General features: G+C 37.9%; 1 protein-coding gene across 1 annotated transcript in view; it reads left to right on the top strand.

Moving 5' to 3' along the window:
- NAA11 (N-alpha-acetyltransferase 11, NatA catalytic subunit) overlaps positions 1-22,414 on the top strand; it is a 55,297-nt gene extending 32,883 nt beyond the window's left edge. Inside the window, exon 2 of the mRNA XM_047719643.1 lies at positions 22,368-22,414. The gene's annotated coding sequence lies outside the window, so the exon portion shown is untranslated. The remainder of the gene's footprint in view (positions 1-22,367) is intronic.
- Positions 22,415-22,704: the final 290 nt, after the last annotated feature.

Here is a 22,704-nt window from a genome sequence, read left to right as displayed (position 1 = left end):
AAAAAGTCAAAATGGCAAATATATTACTTTGGGTGTATAATAAGTACGTATAACAAAAAGACTCTAAAATTCAATGGCTCAAACAAAATGGAGTTTTCTTTCTTTCTTAGTTAAAGGTCGGGGGGATGAGCCCTCCCAGGCTAGTGGGGGAGATCTTTCCCCAGAGATCTCTTGTTACTCTTCCATGACCCTGGATGTCTGCATTATATAAGGCTGGATCCAGTCCAAGTTCTGTCTTGTAAGAACAGAGAAAGATGTGATGCACAGGCAATTTGTTCTTTAAATCATGTTTCTTAGATACTTTAAATCATGTTACTTCTGCTTAACACTTTCATTATGAGATAGTTAATGCCCCAGGTAACGGCATATAACACACATGTATATACGTGTATACTCACTGACATTTATATAATACAAATAATACACTAAATATGCAATAAAGATATATGCATTATATGTACATGTATTTTATACTCTCAGGCAATGCAATGCCACAACTAAAATAAGACCATTGCAAAGCATTTGAGTGTTTTTATAGGAAATATACTTAAAATCCATCAGATTAACATTAGTTAGCAACTGCTTATCCCTTCTTATTTTGGCCTCCCACCATTTCGATTGTTTTGTAGATTTTTAGCATTGCAACCCAAATCAAACAGGAACAAGTCAGTCATATTTTCTTTGAGTAACCATCCTGTTCCATAGGAATACTAACAGTTCTTCTCGCAGAATAAAAAGTCAGGGGAGACTGATGTAAGAGTGAGTAGAAGGATGGAAAGACGGCAATCCCAGTGTTCCGTCAGGAGCCACGCCAGTTCAGTTTCACCCGGAATTCCTTTTATGTTCCTTCTGTTACACAGGTACAGATGAGTTTTAAAACACTTACACTAAAGGAACTAGAAGATACCACACTGAACAAAAAGTCGTTGATAACTTGTTAAATATGCTGCTTAAATCTTTTTTGAAAAATATATAAAGTCATTACGAGCAGATACCGCAATACAATCTCAAGACATTCTGCTCTACGGCATCAAGCTACATTGAAGTGCACATTTCAAAGCAGAGTTCCTCTGATGCCCTTGTAGCCCACATAACACATTCGTACTCTCCACATATTCCATATGTTGTTTTGTGAAATTACATATGTAGTTCTACTAATACGAGGCCAAATAAACCAGCTCAGTGGATTGAGAGGAAATTAATTCAGCCAATCTTTAATTTTTCTCTGGTTCTGCTACAGAAGCATCTTAGCATCTGCCATTTAAAAAAAAAAAAATAGAGATTCCTTGAGACGGCCCCCACTCCAGACAAATTAATTGTAAGCCTCTTTAGAATACAGGAAGTTTTGGAATGAAGATTAGCTACTATGGAAAAGGGTATCTTTGCTCTAAAAAGTTAGAATCATATTCAGATGTTCATCGTGGGTTATTATAGAATGGCCCCTAGAATCAAATGCTTCCTGCTTTTGTTCCTAAGCCAGCTGGAGCCCTGGTGCCTGCTCAGGCCCAGGATGGAGCTCTTCTGCTTTTCCACTGGTACCCAGCCTCTATCACCGCTCTGCGCAGGAATAGTTTTAACTTATTGTCCTTAATGACCTTAAGGAGAGGACCTAAGAGTTGGCTCCAGAACCAAGAATTGAGCCAAAGTGAAATTGCTTTCTATGGTTAAGTAAGTGTGTTACAATTTCTCTGAGTTCTGCTAAGTAAGAATTGACATATTTAGCAATATTTGACAAATTTTTATTGTGGGCAAATGTGCAAGCTGGTGCCGGTGCAACGGAGAGTACAAAATAATATGAGAAATAGCATCAACCCTTAAGGAATGTATAAATTAATTGAAATAAGGAAGGGAGCAAAATACTTCATAGCCTAATGGGGTACATACTATTTTAGGAACTCAGACACAAGAAAGATCCCTGTGCATAGGATCATTCAAAGGAGTCTTCGTAGTGGAAATTCAGTTGAGATGGGCAGATTCCAAGGCAGAGAGGAAAGTGGAAAGAAAGTCTTTAAAAAAAAGCAAAAGTTGGGGAGAGGATATTCTGGCCAACTTCTTCAGCTATCTTCCGTAAAACGCATCCACAATAACAATGTCAGTTAACACTTCCTGAATGCTCGCTCTGGGCCAGGTATTTTACAATTACTTCCTGTGAGCTCAAAATATGCTTTAATTTGGATGCCGAGATAATTGTATCGAGGAGGATACAGATAAATAAACCAGTTTACTAATTCACTTAAGGCGTCAAAGCTAATAAATGGCAGAGACAGTGCGAACCATGTCTGACTGGAATTCACGTGCTTAACCACGTAGTATCACAGCATTTCCAGAACGCTATTGGACCTCACCCCTTCCATCTCCCTTCTACTGCCAGCGATTACCCCTGAGGCCCTTATCATACCCTTATCAAAGCACATGACCGCTATTACAGCTTACTTAAAGTATGGCCTCCCTAATCTTAATTTTAATCTGTCCTTCCATTTTCCTCTTCATAATGTCCACCTCATGTTCTGATCATCCACTCCCTGTTCAAAACCTCTTAGGGCCTCCCACTGCTTTAAACACACACACAAGCACACACACAATTAAACAAACTCTCTAAAGTCCTTTTAACCCCAATTCACCCTTCCACACTTTGCCCTGCCCACGGCTAACTCTTCATATCAGATTCATTTATGTTCTTGCTTATCTTGCCCACTAGACTTCCAGTTACTTAAGGGCAGAAGCAACACCTTCCCCTCCTCTTTCTTCTTAAGTTTCTTGAAAATTCCTAGCATATGGTGGACATTGAACAAACGTTTGTTTGAATTTTGCTGAATCAGCATGTTGTGAGCATGGTGAGTGGCCTGTGTCGACTCGAGCAGGCAGGATGTGAAGGGAACAAGTGACAGAAGTGGCCAGGCAGGTAGAGCAGTTGTGGGGGCACCTTGAATACCAGTGTGAGTTTAGATTTTAACCTGAAAGCCTCTTTGCGCTGAAACACAAAATGTTTTGAAGTGTACAGCAAGGTATAGAAACAAATTTCATTACATTGCTCCCTCACACCGATTGTTTCTTTTCTCCTACAAACCTGGGCAAGCGCTTCACACACCACCTTACAAAACCGTGTGCCTGCGTCTTTCGGGAGAGGCAGTTCTCAATGTCATTCCATGTCATTATCACAACCTCCCAAATTGTTCTCCTCTCTCAGTGTCTGGCAGTGCTTGTTCCTATGGGCATCAGGGCCTCATTTAGGCAGGTACAGCAGATTGCCATTAGGAGCATAACTGGACATGTTAAAGCATGACATCTCCATCACCTGAAAGTGCATGGGGAAGCCAAGCTGAACCAAGCCACGGCTCGTTGGCAGTGGTGGCTGGTTCTGCAGCATTGACTTCAGACTTATTAGCACCTGTCACTTGCACTCTCCATTGTTAATGAAATTATACCGAGGATATCACAGAGTCACGTTAAGAGGTTAGAGTTACCCTCTCTTGAGGAAGCAGGATGTCCCGGTATCTACCACCTGAAAGCAGGATGCCTCCTGGCTAATGTCCTGGCTGAGGTCACAGTCCTAATACTGCAGTCACTTCCTTTGAGATTCTTTACCCATAAAATGGGAAACGATACCGTTCCAAGATATCTGCCAGTCTTTTGTTCCTGTGTTTTGTTTTGTTTGGTTTTGTTTTTGTCATGGGAGGGAGGGAGTGTCAACTAATATAACAGATACCTATAAAAGATTAAAGTATCAACCAATATTCAACATAAGGAACTGATTTTTTTTTAAATAATCAATCTCTACAAACACTATCAGTCAGAGTTTGAAGATTCAAACCACATTTCCAACATTAAGGTCTTAATATCCTTACCATCCTTTTTAGTCTCTTTATGCTGGACAATTCATTGCAGGGCCTATGAAAGGACAGCCCAATTCCAGCTGGAAACTTCTAGAGTCCTTTAGCTTGTTATTATAACATTTTTTTATCTTTTAAAAATGTAGTGAGGTAACACTATGTAACAAATAAGACTCAGGATTGAGCATAAGCTATCACAAGGACTAGGCATTGGTGTCCAGGAAGCATCCTAACTTCTCCATGTTCCAGGTTTTTTTTTTTTTTTAAAGATTTTATTTATTTATTTATTTGAGAGAGAGAATGAGAGAGAGAGAACATGGGAGGGGGAAGGTCAGAGGGAGAAGGAGACACTCTGCTGAGCAGGGAGCCCAATGCGGGACTCAATTCCAGGACTCTGGGATCATGACCTGAACCGTAGGCAGTCGCTTAACCAACCAACCAATTCAGTTATCAATATTAACTCAGCTCAAGACTGAATATAAGCAACTAGAGACTTCATCTAATCCAATGATTTAAAGACATTTTGTGTCTCAGAGGCACAGAACTCTCAGGCCAGAAGGACAGATTATGTATTTTATATTCCATCAATAAGGAGAGTTCATGGTTATAATAATTCAGTCTGTTCTGCATTACTTTATCAATGATGAAAATACAAAATACAATAAGAGGAAGAATACTTTATCCTCAACTCTCTAGTTTTCCTAAGTTGTCTTTTCTCATCAAACAAGAAAGATCTTCCACAACTGAAGAATATTTATTCTATTCCTTGGATATTTAACATTTTAAACATTTTCTCTCTTGCTCCCTCCTCTACCCTATGTGACTGGGCAACCACTTCTTCAGTCCTTGAAAACTTCAGATCTCCCCAGGGAGCCTGGAGAATTGGAGTGATGCAGATTTCCAGTATTGAACATGGGAACTATTGTGATTTTAAACAAAAACTAGCTAAGAGTTTAGACTTACTCTTCCACTGTGTCTGAAACTACTAATGCGCTGCTGTGGGCATCCTTATCAAAGCTGTTGCACTGTGCCAGCATTTGTCATAGCCTCCATTGTCAAAGATTATCCAATCCAACCTGAACACTCCTTAGTCACCAGCGTCTTCTGGAATCCTATAATGCTAAAACAGATTTCTTAAACAGGATGGAGTTAAATAAAATATTCGTTTTCTAGGATTTGGAACATTTGTCCTGATTTCACACCTTATGCTGCAGCTCAGTTAATGCTTGAAAGGCAGAGCCTGCAGCCAGAAAGCGAGTTCTAACACCACCTCTTTGTCATGACACCTTTGGAGCCCCTTCAACAAAGGAAGATGCACGGACATACCTGCTTGCTTTGCATCCAAGCACTGTTTGGAATCAGAGACCTGGAGAATCAGAGACCTGGAGAGAGATGCTTGATTTATATTCAAACCCTTTCTTTTTTTAATTAATTTGTTTGATAGAGACAGACAGAGACCAACAGGGGAAAGGCAGACAGAGATGAAGAAGCTGACTCCCCACTGAGCAGAGAGGCCAAAGTGGGGGCTGGATCCCAGGACCCTGGGATCATGACCTGAGCCAAAGGCAGATGCTTAACCGACTGAACCACCCAGGCGCCCCAAACCCAGCTTTGAACCTTGTGTATTATATTCTTTATAAGCCCTTCTATTGTTTAAAAAATAATTCCCCAAATGGCTTTAGTGAGGGAAAGCCATTTATTTACACACAACATATTTATTAGACATCTACTATGTGCACATCACTGTTATGGATAGAAAATGGGGTGAGAGCATGGGGAAGGGGGAGGGGCAGTTGAGTAGATTATACAAAAATAGTAAATAAGAAGCTTTTTTTATTTTTTGAGGAGTTCAGAGTCTAGTTAAAAATACAAACAAGAGCGCATCCCTAGGAAATTATGGGTCACAATTTTTCACATCACATTTATTTTTACTTTTCAGATACACTGAAATGCTTAAATTTAAAATCATCTTTCGTTAAGGACAGAGAGTAGTGCTTGATTTCTTTATAAGAAACTAGGTAAAAAGACCATACAAAGGGATCTGAATGAAACCACCAGACACAAGCAAAAGAAAGGGGTCTCTCCTAGTACAGGCACACCTTGGAGATGCCACGGGTTTGGTACAGACCATGGCAATAAGGCAGATACCGCAATAAAGCAAGTCAAAAGACAATTTTGGTTTCTCAGTGCATACAAAAGTTTTATTTACACTATGCTATAGTCTATTAAGTACATGGTAGCAATTTATAAGAAACTATGTCCATATTGTAATTTAAAAACACTTTATTGCTAAAAAATGCTAATCGGGATCTGAGCTTTCAGCAACTCATAGTCTTCTTGCTAGGGGAGGGTCTTGCCTCAATGTTGATGGCGGCTAACTGATCGGGGTGTTTGTTCCTGAAGGTTGGGGCAGTTCGAGCGATATTTTCTCAATTTTAATTCCAATGTAGTTAACATACAAAGTAGTATTAGTCTCAGCGATTCTACAGTTCCGTGTATCACTCAGTGCTCACCGCCGTAAGTTCACTACCAGTTCCCTTCACCTGTTTCACCGTCTCCCGCACACCTCCCCCCGGGTAGCCATCTGTTCTCTATAGTTAAGAGCCTGTTTTTTGGGTTGCTCCCCCCTTTTTTTCGTTTGTTTTGTTTCTTAATTTCTACATATAAGTGAAATCATCTACTATTTGTCTTTCTCTGACTGGCTCATTTCACTTGCATTAAACTCTCTAGATCTACCCATGTTGTTGCAAACGGCAAGATTTCATTCTTTTTTACAGATGAATAATATTCCTCTGTGTGTGTGTGTGTGTGTGTACACACTAGTTCTTCTTCATCTGTTCATCTATCGATGGATACTTAAACTGTTTCCATAATTTCACAAGTGTAAATAATGCCAAATAAAATGCCAGTAAAATCCCCCCCTAAAATGCCAATAAAACATAAGGGTGTGTATATCCCTTTAAATTAGTGTTTTTGTTTTCTTTGGGTAAATAACCAATAGTGCAATTACTGGATTGTAGGGTAGTTCCATTTTTAATTTTTTGAGGAACCCCCATGCTGTTTTCCACACTGGCTTCATCAGTTTGCATTTCCACCAATAGTGCAAAAGGATTTCTTTTTTGTTCACATCCTTGCCAACACTTGTTTCTTGTGTTTTTGATTTTAGCCATTTTGGCTAAAATAAGGTGATATTGTGGTTTTGACTTGCATTTCCCTGATGCTGAGTGATGTTGAGCATCTATTCATGTGTCTGTTGGCCATCTGTACTTCTTCTTTGGAGAAATTTCTGTTCATGTCTCCTGCCCATTTTTAAATTGTATTATCTGTTTTTTGTTTTTTGTGGATTTTTATAGTTGAGTTATATACATTCTTTATATATTTTAAATGTTAACCCTTTATCAGATATATCATTTGCAAATATCTTCTCCCATTCATAGGTTGTCTTTTAGTTTTGTTGTTACCTTCTCCAAGCAAAAGCTTTTTATTTTGATGTAGTCCTAATAGTTTCATTTTGCTTTTGTTTTCCTTGCCTCAGGAGACATATCTAGAAAGATGTTTCTATGGCCAGTGTCAGAGAAATTACTGCTTGTGTTCTCTTCCAGGGTTTTTATGGTCTTAGGTCTAACATGCAGGCCCTTAATCTGTTTTGAGTTTATTATTATGTGTGATGTAAGCAAGTGGTCCAGTTTCATTTTTTTGCATGTAGTTTCCCAGTTTTCCCAATACCATTTGTTAAAGAGAGTTGTGGCCATTTCTTAAAACGAAGTGACAATGAAGTTGCTGCATTGATTGACTCTTTCTTTCAAGAATGTTTTCTCTGGAGCATGTGAGGCTTTTGACAGCATTGGGCGCACAGAAGAACTTCCTTCAAAACTGCAGTCAGTTCTCTGAAACCCTGCTGCTGCTTTATCAATGAAGTTTATGCAATGTCTTAAATCCTTTCTTGTCATTTCAACACCTTCACAGCATCTCCACCAGGATTTCATCTCAAGAAACCATTTTCTTTGCTCATCCATAAGAAGCAACTCGTCAAAGTTTTATCATGAGATTGCAGCAAGTCAGTCACATCCTTAGGCTCCACTCCTAATTCTAGTTCTCCAGCTCTTCCTTTTTCTTTATTTCTTTCTTTATTATATTTATTTATCCATTCATTTATTTGGAAAGAAAGAGAGAGAGAGAGAACAAGTAGGGATAGGGACAGAGGGAGAGAATCTTCCAGCAGACTCCCTGCTGAGCTGCTGCGTGTAGAGCCCTATGCAGGGCTCAGTCTTGCCACCCATGAGATCATGACCTGAGCAGAAACCAAGAATCAGATGCTTAACTGACTGAGCCACCCAGGCACTTCTCTTTTGCTGTTTCTACCACACCTGCAGTTACTTCCTCCATGGAAGTCTTGAACCCCTCAAAGTCATCCATGAGGATTGGAATCAACTTCTTCCAGACTCCTGTTAATGTTCATATTTTGACCTCTTCCCATGAATCAGAAATGTCCTTAATGGCATCTAGAATGGTCAATCCTTTCCAGAGGGGTCTCAGTTTACTTTGTCCACATTCAACAGAGAAATCACTATCTCCGGCAGCTGCAGCCTTACGAAATGTATTTCTTAATAATAATAATAAGACTTCAAAGTTGAAATTACTCCTTGACCCATGGTCTGCAGAATAAATGTTATGTTACCAGGCATGAAAACAACAATAATCTCATAGTGTGTCTCCATCAGGGCTCTTGGATGACCAGGTGCTTTGTCAATGAGCAGTGATGTTTTGAGAGGAATCTTTTCGTCTGAGCAGTAGGTACCAACCTGGGCTTAAAATATTCAGTAAACCAGGCTGTAAACAGACATACTTTCCAGGCTTTGCTGTTCCATTTACAAAGGCAGAGTTGATTTAGAATAATTCTTTTATTTTTTTTAAGATTCTATTTATTGATTTATTTGACAGACAGAGATCACAAGTAGGCTGAGAGGCAGACAGAGAGAGAGGGGGAAGCAGGCTCCCTGCTGAACAGAGAGCCCGATGTGGGACTCGATCCCAGGACCCTGAGATCATGACCTGAGCCGAAGGCAGCGGCTCAACCCACTGAGCCACCCAGGCGCCCAGATTTAGAATAATTCTTAACGGCCCTAGGATTTTCAGAATGGAACACAGTATTGCCTTCAACTGAAAGTCACCAGCTGCATTAGCCCCTAACCAGAGTCATCTTGTCCTTTGAAGCTTTTTTTTTTTAATGAGTAGAATAATTTATTTGTGGGTGTGTGTGAGCAAAAGATAAATGTCTATTGTTGTAAGCATTGATGTTTTGTGATTGTTATGCAGCATTACTATGGCAATAGATAAATGGAAAAAGATACATCCTTATATAACAGATGCAGAAATAACAAAATTGGTATAAGGCAAGTAGCAAAACAGTAAATTGGAATGTATTTCTTTATAGGTTGCCATTTAGTTATGGAGACTATTCTTTTTTTTTTTTGATAATTGATAGGCGTGTTTATTGAAAACAGATGTTTGTATGTGTGTGTTCACAGATGATGTTACTTATTTATTTTTATGTTTTTGATGATGTAATTTAAGAGTCTCATGCTCTACCGACTGAGCTAGCCGGGCGATGATGTAATTTAAATACATATGTATGTTTATATGCAAACAAGGTAGACTGTAATATGACCTTCCTATCTAATATCAAAATAAATTCCAGAAGCACCAGAAGTAGTACATCTAGAGATAAAGTACGAGAAACAACTGTGATCTGTTTACAAAGACATTGAAAACACTTTAGGAAGCCCAAAGGAAGACTTGTCCGTGAAACTGATATTCTGTGCTCCAACAAGGAAGTTTAAAATCATTAAGTCCACTCTTCCTAAATACTTTTTAAAATATTTAAGGTATTTACTTCAAACTGGAAAAAAATAATAATTCTAAAGCTTATATGTAAAAAAAAAAGATCAAACACAAATAGAAATATAATTTTAAAAAGGAATAATTAGAAAAAGGTAACTTGCCACAGAGTAGAACATACCAAAGTTGTAATAATCACGGGACACCTGGGTGTCTCGGCAAAGCGTCTGCCTTCAGCTCAGGTCATGATCCCGGGTCCTGGGATCGAGGCTCGCATCGGGCTCCTTGCTCAGAGGGGAGCCTGCTTCTCCTTCTGCCTCTGCCTGCCACTCTGCCTGCTTGTGCGCTCTCTCGCTCTCTGACAAATAAAATCTTAAAAAATAATAAATCTTAAAAAACATAATAATGACTGTGTGATATTGTCTCTTTGCTAGATGGACAGATCAACACAATAGAATAGAATCCTCTGGAATAAATTCAGGTAATACTGGGATTTGACTCTACAGAAAGTGCCATTTCTAATGAGTAGGGAAATAGAGATCTTTTTTAGTAAATATTGTTGGGTTCACTAAATAAGTATCCCCTAATATAGCAAATATAAACTCCCATGTTATTAGCTGGCTCAGGGCTGCATGGAGACTATTCTTAATACCACACACACACACACACATATAGTATTAATATATATTATGCTTTAATATTTTAAATTTAAATTCAATTAGCCAAGGTATAGTACATTATTGGTTTTTTTAATATGTGCAGTGATTCATCAGTTCTGTATAACACCCAGTGAAGCTTTGAAACCAAGCATTGACTTCTCCCCTCTGGCTATAAAAGTCCGAGATGTCATCTTTTTTCAATTTAAGGCTGTTTTCTTCTACACTGAAAATCTGTTTAATGTAGCCGCCTTCACTAACTAGCTTAGCTAGACTCGCGGCCCGCAGCTCTTCCGGCTTTACCTCGCACTTTCATGCCGCGGACCTGGCTTCTGGTAGACCTCGTGAGCCAGTCTCTGGAGCCTCCGACTTTTCTGCAGCTTCCCCACCGCTCTCAGCCTTCCCACAGCTGAGAGTTAGGGCCTTGTTCTGGATTAGGCTTTGGGTTAGGGGAGTTGTAGGTGGTGTGATCTTCTGTACAGACCCCTAAAATTTTCTCAGCAACAGAGCTGTTTGGTTTCTTCCCATTCATGCATTCACTGGGGTAGCACTTCTAACTTCTGAGAACTTTTCCTGCAATTACAACTTAGCTGTTTGGCACGAGGAGCCTATCTTTCAGCCTGTTTCAGCTTTGGATGTGCCTTCTTCACCAAGCTTAATCATTTCTAGCTTTTCAATTTACAGTGAGGGACGCCCAACTCTTCTTACCACTCAGTACTCGAGGGCAGGGCTCGCACGTGGCCTAACGTCAATATTGTTGTGTCTCAGGGAATAGCGATGCCCCAGGAAAGGGAAACTGGGGAACAGCAGGTGAGCAGAGCAGTCAGAACACACACAATTATCCGTTAAGTTCACTGTCTCACACTGGCAGAGTTCATGGTGCCCCAACACAATTACAATGGAAAAGTTTGAAGTATTGAAAGAATTCTCAAAATGTGACACGGAGACATGAAGTAAGCAAACATTGTTGGAAAAATGGTACCAACTGATTTGCTGGACATGTGATTGCCACAAACCTTCAATTTACAAAAAAAAAAAAAAAAAAAAAGCAATATCTGCAAAGCACAATAAAATGATGTTTACCTATAAATATCAGAATCATGGAACACTGCAGCAAAAAGTAGTGATGTACTGTATGGTGACTAACTTAATAAAAAATTATAAAAAATTTAAAAAGACTTCAAAGATTAAATGAAATTTATTTTAATAAACAATGGTTATGTTACTTGCTGGTTTGCATTTAGATGTGTTTATAAACATTCCCTTTTTCATCTTTCCAAAACTCAATTTGTTGTGTAGCATGTCTCCCTTTATTTAGCAATATGCATATAAACTTCTGTCCTTCCTCCATCACCAACTTAGGCAAATGAGTATCTGCCTTCCACAAACATCGATCGTTTAAGCCAACTTCTCACAACTAAATTCCTCTTTATATCTCTATTCCCCAAGTGTATGGTGAGACCAAAGGGAAACTACAGAATAATGAGTCCAAAAAGCTCATGGGTCACAGACTAAATCCTTAGTGACTTGCACATGAGCCGTTTTTAAAACCTACAGATGTGGAACCCATATCTGGAATTTCTACATTAAGAAGGGGAGATAGGAAATACAAATGTACCAGTTGTTTATTCAATTTCTCACTTGGACTTTACCTCATTCTCATTAGATTGAGTTTAATTTATTTTATATATTTTTTGGGTGGACCGGACACTAGTGGTCTGACCATGTCAGCATAATTAGGGTAGTGGTAGAAAGCACGGCTGGAGCCTGGTTTCCCAGGTTTGGACGCTGGTTCTGGCACTCACCGGTCATATAAGCTTGCACAGCTTCCGTCACCTCCCGGTGGTGTCTTAGTTCCTTATCTGTATCAGGGAGATAACGGTATCAACTCATGAGGCTGCTGTGAGGATTAACTGGGTTGATATGCAGAGAACTTAGAACACTGCATGTCACACTCTAAGCATCTCTAAGGTTTTGCTATTACAATATTATTATTCCTTAAAACAATGTCAGGGACCCCTGCCGCATCTTTCTACTCCCGTAAGCACTTCAGCAGGGCCCCCCAAAAATAAAAATAAAAGCACCACAGGAGAAAAGAGTAGAGTGTCTCCCGGTTTTTAAGTGCTAAAGTCAGTCGTTTCTTAGCATCTAATTTCTAAGACCTAACCAGTCATCAATATTTCTCTATACTGTGATTCAAATGAGGTCTGCTTCAGTAGTCTCAGGTCTGCAAGATGTCAGCGTAGGGAGCAGAAGTCTTGGTGCTAAGGAAACTTCCACTCTGATTTAAGTAACGGCTGATATTAAGTATTAATATTTTAAGTTCTCTATAAAATTATGCTTCCTTTTTTCCCTTTCTTCCATTAGTATAGCCAACAAATGCAATTTCTTTTGTCTGTTTATAAATAACTAGAGAAATTTAACACTCTTCTAAAATCTAAAGATAAAATCTTTTTAATAAAAAACAACAGGTTAATCCCTGCTTTGGAATCAGAGAAATCATATTAAAATGCATACTCTGTGATTCATTCAAAACCTGAATATAGCAATATAAATCCTATAAAGCCACATGGATTTTAGATCAAGGCAAAAAAGGTAAATCAAACCTGAAATGAACGGATTAGCGGAAACAGGAGTGCTACTGTAATATTCCTTTGTATTGAGTAATAGGGAAGCAGATTTTATCAAATCTTGCTTTCTAATTCCCATCTGGAAAAGCCTTGCTCTGGAAATGAACAGGTTTGAAGAAATGCCTTTGACATCTGTAAAGTTAAAAAGCCTCAATAATTGGAATGGGCTTAATCCCCCATTCAACAGCAGGTACTTTACGTACAATCACAAGAAGTGATGAAATTCAGACACAGATGGACAAACTGTTAGATTTAATCAGATTGGTCCTCTACCCCTAGTTTAGTCTGGTCTGTCTCACCTTCCATTGAACGGGATAACTGATGGTTAGATATATAAAGAAGAAATCCAGGTCAAAAGTCAGGTTTGAGGTGAGGGATGATAACTTATTTTAACTCCATAAACCACCAAGTACAGAAAGTTTTCACTGGTACTCGTGTGTACCATTGTGCATGTTAGTCTATATTAAATTGAGTCTCTGCAATGAACCTCGTATTTGCCTCTCGGAGGTTCTGAAACAACAGAAGGAAACTGTGTGTCGGAGAGGAACAATGGTGATAGAGTGGCCAGGCTAAACAAAGGTATTTAGTGGTGAAAACACTGGCTATTTATGATGCCTAGAATGTTCTTGGGAGCAGCACACACATTTGGTTGCTCTGAAACTCATTCTGTGTGCACAGACCCAGCTGCTAATGAAGACAGAGGAAGGAAGATGAGGTTTGTAATTACGTAATCAAAAGCAGTATTGGTGTCACTAGAAATTGGTTATAAAAGTTATGCTTATCTATGAACTTATCCCTAGAATTTTGGGGGGTGTTTTTACCCTAATTATTTACTATTATTCTGTTCTATTATAATTTTAAAGAAAAACTTGTAAATAGGCTGGAACATATCTCACCAGTAACACTAAGCATATTATTATCTACCACTAGATTCTTTATATAGTGCTGCATAGGCTCTTATAAATAAACTAAACATTGGATAACTGATTATGTTAGAACTAATACTACTAGAAATGGTACTATTTTCTCTTCTTTCTTCATTTATATACTATTTTTTTAACTAAGAACCATGAATTTTTTAAATCTCTAAACTACCATATATGCATCTTAGTTGTCCATATTATTATATTTTCATACCTTACAATTAAGGGTATAATAATCAAATAAAGATTTATATTCAGAGAAAGTAAGAAATATCCTGTTCAGTTTTGTCTCATGTTCATGCAAATAAGAGAGTTTTTCCTTAATCTCCCATCTTCATTAAATTTTAGTTTTAATATAAAAAAATCGACAAACTCCAAACACAGCAACCTCTCTCCCTCTTCTGACCTCAATCCGCACAACCATAAAACACACAAAACTTTAAAATTGAATTATTTCTTACCATATGGGATCTGAGAATAAGATCAAACCCAACCTAGACAAATGCCATGCAAGTTGACAACTGTTCCTGGAGTCCTGGGCAATGCCTGGGAGAGTGCCTGCCAGGGCCTACTGTTTTCAAACGAGTTTCATTTCTCTAACAATTTAAATCTGCCAAGAGGAAACCGAGACAATCAAGCATCGTGCCAAAAAGCCCCAAGCTTAAGCTAGAGATGTATCCTCTCTTTAGCCTGCTGATGAGAGAGGGAGCAGAGGGAGAGGAAAGGATAAAGATTCATAATGAGTAGGACAGAGGCTCAAGTATGCATTTGGAATGCCACAACAGGACAATTTCTGGTCCTAATTATGTTACTTTGCTGAGCTCCGTATCCGGGATAGAGAATACTTTCTTCCTTTCCCTTTATGAACTCCCACTGTATCTGGGGTTGAATATTTCTGGAACATATCGTCTTCCTGCCTCTCCATCCCAGCCCTCCAAGAACTATGTCACCAGAGAGGCAGCCTCTCAGAGAGACCCTCCCCACTGGTTCAATTTCAGAACAATGTTCTGGTGCCTCAAGGGAAGTTTCCTAAGGAAGACTCAACACTGCCCCTCCTCCCAGATTTCTGGCTTTTTCCTTCTTTATATCATCTCAGATTCACAGAGAGAAGGTTAACAAGAAAGTTACACTATCATATGGACTCCAGTTTAGGAGTAGAGGAGAGAAAATTGGGGGACTAGGGATAGCTTCCCACACTAGAGAGCCTTATGTACCAAGAAAGGATGAGAACCTGCTCTGCCAACCTGGCACGGGCCTTTCTAGCACCACATGCTTGAGAAATGAGACCTACTGTTTCTTAGCACAGGTCCAGGTGGTAGAAATCCATAGTCGATCCAAGCAGACACCTTCAATCATGATACCAAAATGACAATAGATTGAGGAAAAAGGTGGTTGTTGGAAATACACAAATTAGCTACCATGTGTGGTACTTTCAGAACCACAAGTTTAAGACCTTTCCTGTTTTTTACAGTAGCTGAAATATGAACTTTTGAATCAGGCGCTTCTGGATTCAAATCCCAGCTCCCCACCAAGTAGCTATGTGACCTTAGGCAGTTTGTTCATAAACTGTCTGAATTTTCGCTTCCTGTTTTTGAATGGAGCATAATAAACTTATGTCACAGGATAACTGTGAGGATAAAATGTAGAATAATTGATGTAAAGCACATAGACTTGTGGCCAGGTTATCACTGATACATGGTAAGCACTCCGTCAATGATAGCTATTAGTAGTTTTCAGTTGGGGATTAAAAAACATGATATTAAATGATCTTACTTATTTTGGTCTTAATCACAGGGAACATTTCATTTCTGAAAGTCTTTCAGGAGATTTTCTCTCAATCACTTTCAATTAATCCTGGAAAATCCATTACTTACCACATGACATCAGAGTAAGGAACAGCTTTAAGATCACAACTGAGGGTAATTTTGAAACAGACACTGTGTGGGGACAGACTGAGATGACCTTTGTGGAAGACAATTTGGCAATACCTGTGAAGCAGTCAGAGCCCCCATTTCTAGAGCTGTGTCCAGCAGTCTCCGTCACAATAGGATGAGCGTTGGAGTTTGTCTGGAATGGAAACCACTGTATGCCCATCCACACAAGACTATTTAAATATGTCAGGTTATATCCAGTGAAGCATTATGTAGCCACTAAAAATCATACAGAATGACTGAATGACATGAGGGAATAATCATATAAATGAAAAGGCACACTGAAAAACAACATGGCAGAATCCCATTAAAAATATGTATTTCCTAGAGAGAATATAAAAAAGATATACACAAAAATATTAACATCTTTTTTTAAAAGATTTTATTTATTTATTTGAGAGAGAGTGAGAGAGCACTAGTGAAGTGGAGGGCCAAGGGAGAGGGAGAAGCAGACCCTCCATTGAGCAGGGAGCTTGGCACGGGGCTCCGTCCCGGGACCCTGGGGTCATGACCTGAGCTGAAGGCAGACGCTTAACCAACTGAGCTGCCCAGAAGCCCCCAGAATATTAACATTTTTATATTGGCACAGTAGGATTATAGCTGATTTCATGTTGGTATTTTTATTTTTGCTTTTTTGAGATTGTTACTTTTGCAAAACAGTTATTGGTTAAAAATAATCTAAATGAGTTTCCTTGAATTTTAAATTTTTCTATTTCACTGACAGTTTGGAAATGTAAATAATGATATCCATAAGTCTATACGTACCCACACATATTTATTCATTTTTTTCCCAAATGCCAGTATATTGATTTACATTATGCTTCCATAAAGAGGCATCCTTTCAGTGACAAATGAAAAATCCCTACTAATTTCTCATAGAAAAACCATGTATTTCTTCCAATATTCATTTAAAATCCAGTTGTAAGCCCTATTTAAGAAACAGTTTCAGAACATCTTTTCATGCCTCTTCTTTGTAAAGTCTTCAAAAGCTGCTGACCTTGCATAATAATTTTTCCCTTACAACATATTAATTATTGTTCTGGCACCTCTGGCCCACTCATGAAATCAATGAAGTGTGAAATGCCTCTGTGCAGAGTAATATTTCATATTTGGTACTTTATGTATTAATTACTTTTCTGTTTTTGCTAATCCAGTCAGAAAAAAAAAATAACCTACTTCATTTTGTAATGAACTGTCAATGAGAAAGACAGGAAAACAGCCAACAAGTCACATTTGCTGACCTATTAAAAGCTGCTAAGAGAAGAGAGACTTCTACACTAGTACCCTTTTTATTGTCACACTGTCTTCTTATGTAAGTCTGCTGCTTCATCAGAGAGGGTCCGTATAGCCGCGACTGGTTTTCTGATGCTTAAAAAACAGATGTGAAGTCTAAGAAGCAAGTTGGGACCTGAAATCAAAAATAAAGTCCAAAATACAAAATCCAATTCAGAGTCAACAGGAGGTACCACAGAGCGCACTGACAAATTTAACAATTTGCCAAACTGTAATCTGCAAAGAGAAAATATATGGGAAGACGCTGGTATATTAAAATTCTATTTAGTTTCCACTTCAGCTGCTCAATGGTTAAAATATAAATCAGTATGACAGTCTGAAAGCAGGTTTAATCCTGAATTCCAGGAGCATATGCACTTTCTCTCCCTCTTTCTCTCTCTCCCCTAATGCCAGTCATTCAGCTTGAACAGGAAAATGCAGGTGTGACATTTCTTGATTCAAGAGCTGTATTAAGCAGTTATAAAGCTGCTGTAATTTACAGCAGAGAATAAAGCTAACCTAAGGGACCTCAGCCCCAATTTGCTAAAACTTATTACACCTCATTGGCCACTGAATAGCCAAAAGAAGTAAAAAGGAAAAAAAAAATCTGAATAAGAAACTTTACTAGCATTAGCCTAATGAGAAATGATTGGCTTAAAATTGCTCTGGCTACATGGATAGGTTCAGTTTAACACTATTTACGATGTTATGGTTTCCTATTTCCTGTGTTATATAAAAGCCAAAGCAGTTACTGAAACAATGCTAATGAGTCGATACATGTTTTCAGATGTGTGTGACTCCTGAGTCTAGTTAAATGCCTCAGTATGATGTATGTAGTTCTCTACTGAATATCCCAGCTGTTGTATTAATATTTTAAGGAAATTATCTTAAGCTACGCTGACTTTGATACTATAGATTTACCAACTGTGTTGATTTTATTCACACATCCCTTTATATAAAGTACAGTGAGCGTGCTAGGTAAATGAGCGTGTGATCATTAGTAACTAGCCTCTTGTTAATGATGCCCCAAAGCTCTGCGAAGGAAAATGCACTACCTGGGTTCTGCACCACACCACTTCAATCCATGTTTTTAATAAGGATCTTCTGCTGCAAAATTTTTATTTTGCCAAAAGGATTTGGGTAGTGCTAAAGGCATAGGATAAACTCGTGGCCAAAACATTACTAGGTAAAAGAAAAGTAACAAGTGACTGGTTTGCTCTAAATTAACATTCTTGGTCCAAAATAATTCTAACATTCTCAGAAATTAACCCATAATAGTAAGTTTGGTTAGACGATTATTTCCCCACAATTTTCTAAAAGTTGCATTATGAATTAACAGGTATGTAACATATAGGTTTATATATGTAACAATATAAACATTGATTTTTTTTCTTTTTTGGTTTTGTTTTTTTTTTAATCATTTTTTTAAATTTATTTTCAGCATAACAGTATTCATTGTTTTTGACATTGATATTTTGACTATGGAAGACAAAATTCTGAGGAGTGATTCAGATAATTCATAACATTTTTATACATGTACTAATCCATTGCAATATTACGTGACTTTTGGGATTCTCAGATCTGATAATTTTCCGAAATATAGATCAGGTACCCAAAACCATATCCATGGCTAAAGAGGAAGGAAATACTTAACGATATTAAATATAGACAAGTGTATAGTATATGTGTATATTAGAACATCTATAAAAACTTTCCTCAAGAAACTTATAAAACAAAGCAAATCTCCCTCTACCTTAACACCAGCCCACCCTAGTCACTCAAGGGGTTGATGTGTGTTTGCTCTCTACTTTAGGCTGCTTGCCTATTTTATAACTCATATATTGGTAGAGCTAATTCAGTTATGGGGGGGTGGAAATAACGTATATACCTTAGGATGATTTTAAATAAGCTAGAAAGCAAATCATTTCTTGCCTTTTTTTTTTTTTTTTGGTTTGTAGAGTAAAATTGAGTTGATCTGAGAATCATTAAAGAAAATGAGCAACATATGTTCTGCTTAGAACACAGTGCAATTTCAGAGTAAAATCAGAAGACTGTTGAATAGAAGGAGGTCAAAGGTTAAGGTTGGAAAGCAGAAATCACTTCTTATAAATTGTTGGCTTGTAAAAATAAGAGGCTTACCCTTTTCTTTTGTTCAAGGTGTAATTGTCCATCCCTGCTACTACCCTTGGCAGTTAGATAATACACTGTTGGAAGAAAAAAAAAAAAAGGAATATTTGAATGTCCAAGGATGTATAGAGTATCGTTCTACCAAAGCTTCCAACACTGAAGTGTTTGTATTATTAACATCCTCTAAAATTTACTAGAGTGACTAATTTGCCATAGTCACTAGACAGAAATCATGTAGCATGATTTACACTACTACAAAATCTTTACTAACTTGGGCACCATAAATTTGATCATTTAATAATTTAGTGCTAAATCTCTTCTTTTAATGAAAGGAGAGTGATCATGATTATTATTAATGCTATTTTTAGTTAGTTTTAAATTATGCCATTATGATAAAACATTCTACTTAATTTAATATTTCAACTCAAAATTAATTTCCAAAGTCTTTAATTCTACTCAGTCTGCATAATTACAAGGTATTGTAATACTCTTGCCACTGAATCTCTAAAGTGCATTTAACAATAGAGAATGTTAAGTGGATATCTTATTTAGGTATTACAGCTTAGAGTTCGTCTTGGTTTTTGAGAATTCCAACAGAGAGCATTCTTATTAAGAAATTAAAAATCTCTTTCATTCTCAAAAAAAGATGAAAAATAGATAAAGCCATTTATATCACATTCTGATATAAGCATTGCATGATTTTAAATGCTGTGTTGTTACAAGTTTCCTATGATTTTTTTTAAATTGTGCTTTTAAAAAGTAACAGTTAACATATCTCAGAATGCTCTCTTGTGCCATCATCTTCCAATTTATGGCATCTAATGAATGGAAAAGTGAATTTTGACATTTTGTGGAAAGCAGTAGTTATTTCCCATGCTGACAGGTATTACTATAATAGCAACTTGCAACTTAAGACCACCATCTACTGGCTCTGCCCCACGCTGCAAAAGCTATTGGTGTAATCTCCCACTGATTTTAGATGCACCCTACCCCAAAATTTGCAAACTCCCTTTTAAAGAATTTACTGAACTGGTAACTTACCTCCTAACCGATACTACAATATTCAGTTTGCACATTCTTAAAGGCGCTCACCATTCTTCAAGAAAATACGATAACTAGAATATGTTGTTAGATGTTGCTACCTATGATGATTAACTGAAGATTTTTTTTTCACATAATAAACCCGATACTCTTGAATCAGACTTGATTGATAGGCAGGGATATCAAATTTATGCCCTGCCATAGAAGACACTCTACGACAGTCAGGATTCTATTTAGGCACTAAATAGGACACTTTGTTCATGAGGCTTCTTTACACTAATTCATGTTGCCTTTCCTTCTCCAGGACTCGTGGTGGGAGACTACTGTCAGAAACGGGACATAAAATTGTCATCTAGGGTCACAGCCTTCTCTGGAGCCTTTTAAGTTCCTCTGATAGTCATTTCTAGAACTACATAAAAGTTGAGTTACCTTTCCTAAGACTTTCTGCCTTAGCTCTGCTTCCTCTCAACTGAAGCCTTTTTGTTTTAAATTTAGAGATAAAGCATTAGATTTATGAAAGCTTCGTTTCTTTCATGTACTATTCCACCTCTCCTGGAAGAATGTCGTTTCTCGCTTTCCAAGTTCTTCAGATCACTTCATTCATTCATTCATTCATTCAAGAACATTTATAAGGGCCCTGGACTCTGTGGCAGTTCATGAGAATATATATATATTCTATATATATATATATATATATATATATATATATATATATTTAAAGAGAAAACTGTAGGCCTAAAATGGTTGTTGCTTAGGTTAAGATCTCAAGTCAGTAAGCCAAGACTTAATACTTAGCCTAACTCAGTTTCAACACCCCAGAAAGGGAGTCTTAAGCAATCAGTTAGAGAATTTTCCCGTCAACACAATAAGGTGATCTGTCATGAGCCCTCCTCACCCCCCAAAGGAAGATGAGATAATCTACCTACTAAAACCCAAGTGAAGGTGATTGCACCTGAAATAATCCTTTTTATTTTTTTTCTGTTTCTAGCTTCCTTGTCCTCCCTTTATAAACCTTTCTCTTCTGCGGCCCTTTGGGGTTCCCGTCTGCTTGCTAGACGGGACTCATGAATTGTTTGACGAAGTCAATTAGATATTCAGATTTACTCTGTTGATTTTTTTTAGCATTAGGTGAGTAATTACTCCAAAGATACAAAGGTAGCGATCCAAAGGGGCACCTGCACCCCAATGTTCATAGCAGCAATGTCCACAATAGCCAAACTGAGGAAGGAGCTGAGATGTCCATTGACGGATGACTGGATAAAGAAGATGTGGTATATATATAAAGTAGAATATATTACTCAGTCATCAGGAAGGATGAGTACTTACCATTTACATTGATGTAGATGAAATTGGAGGGTATTATGCTAGGCAAAATAAGTCAATCAGAGAAAGAAAATTATCATATGATTTCACTCATGTGGAATACAAGAAACAGGTCAGAGGACCATAGGGGAAGGGAGGGAAAACAGAATGGGAAGTCATCAGAGAGGGAGAAAAACCATGAGAGACTCTTAGCTCTAGGAAAAAAACTGAGGGTTGCTGGAGGGGAGATTGGTGGGGGATGGGGTAATTGGATGATGGTCATTAGGAGGGCAAGTAATATGATAAGTCTTTGGTGTTATACAAAATTGATAAATTATTGAACACTATATCTAAAACTAGTGATGTACTATAAGTTGGCTTACTAGATTTAAATTAAAAAATAGGTAGGGGCACCTGGGTGGCTCAGTGGGTTAAAGCCTCTGCCTTCAGCTCAGGTCTTGATCTCAGGGTGCTGGGATCGAGCCCCACATCAGGCTCTCTGCTCAGCAGGAAGCCTGCTTCCCCCTCTCTCTCTGCCTGCCTCTCTGCCTACTTGTGATCTCTGTCTGTCAAATGAATAAATAAAATCTTAAAAAAAAATAGGTAAGTAAAACATACAATTCCAGTTAACATAACTGATATATATACATAGAAATATATAGAGAGAAATATATATATATATATATTTCTCTCTATATATTTCTATGCTCCCTGGTTTCCTCAAAGGCATGAAATATATCACTACAACCAATTTTTAAGGACTAATATTAAAAATTCCTTTTAGGAATGTCCAAAGTTATGTTTCCCCCTCCCCCAGTCTCTACTATGTGAAAGACAAGCACAGCTTTCTTTCAGCAGAGACAGGTGAAGTGACTTCTAAGTCCTCTGCTCATTTCTCTGTATCCTATGAAGTCTCCTACACCTGTGGTGATTTTCTTTTGGTGTGCATGTGATTTGTTCCAACGTTTTCCAAGTTACCCAGACTTGAAATCTCAGCTTTTCCAATTAAAATAAAATGCAATGAGGTAGTTTCTGCCATCCTGCCTTCCTGCCTGTTTTCATGGAAGACAGGCTCTTCCTATCGAAAGTCAAGTCTTCACTGCACCCAACACATATCAGCTTCTGGAGCCTTAAAGAATTCCTCCTGCAAATAG

Source organism: Lutra lutra, chromosome 2 (assembly GCF_902655055.1).
Source record: "Lutra lutra chromosome 2, mLutLut1.2, whole genome shotgun sequence".
NCBI lineage: Eukaryota > Metazoa > Chordata > Mammalia > Carnivora > Mustelidae > Lutra > Lutra lutra.
This window is presented reverse-complemented; position numbering and strand designations above follow the sequence as displayed.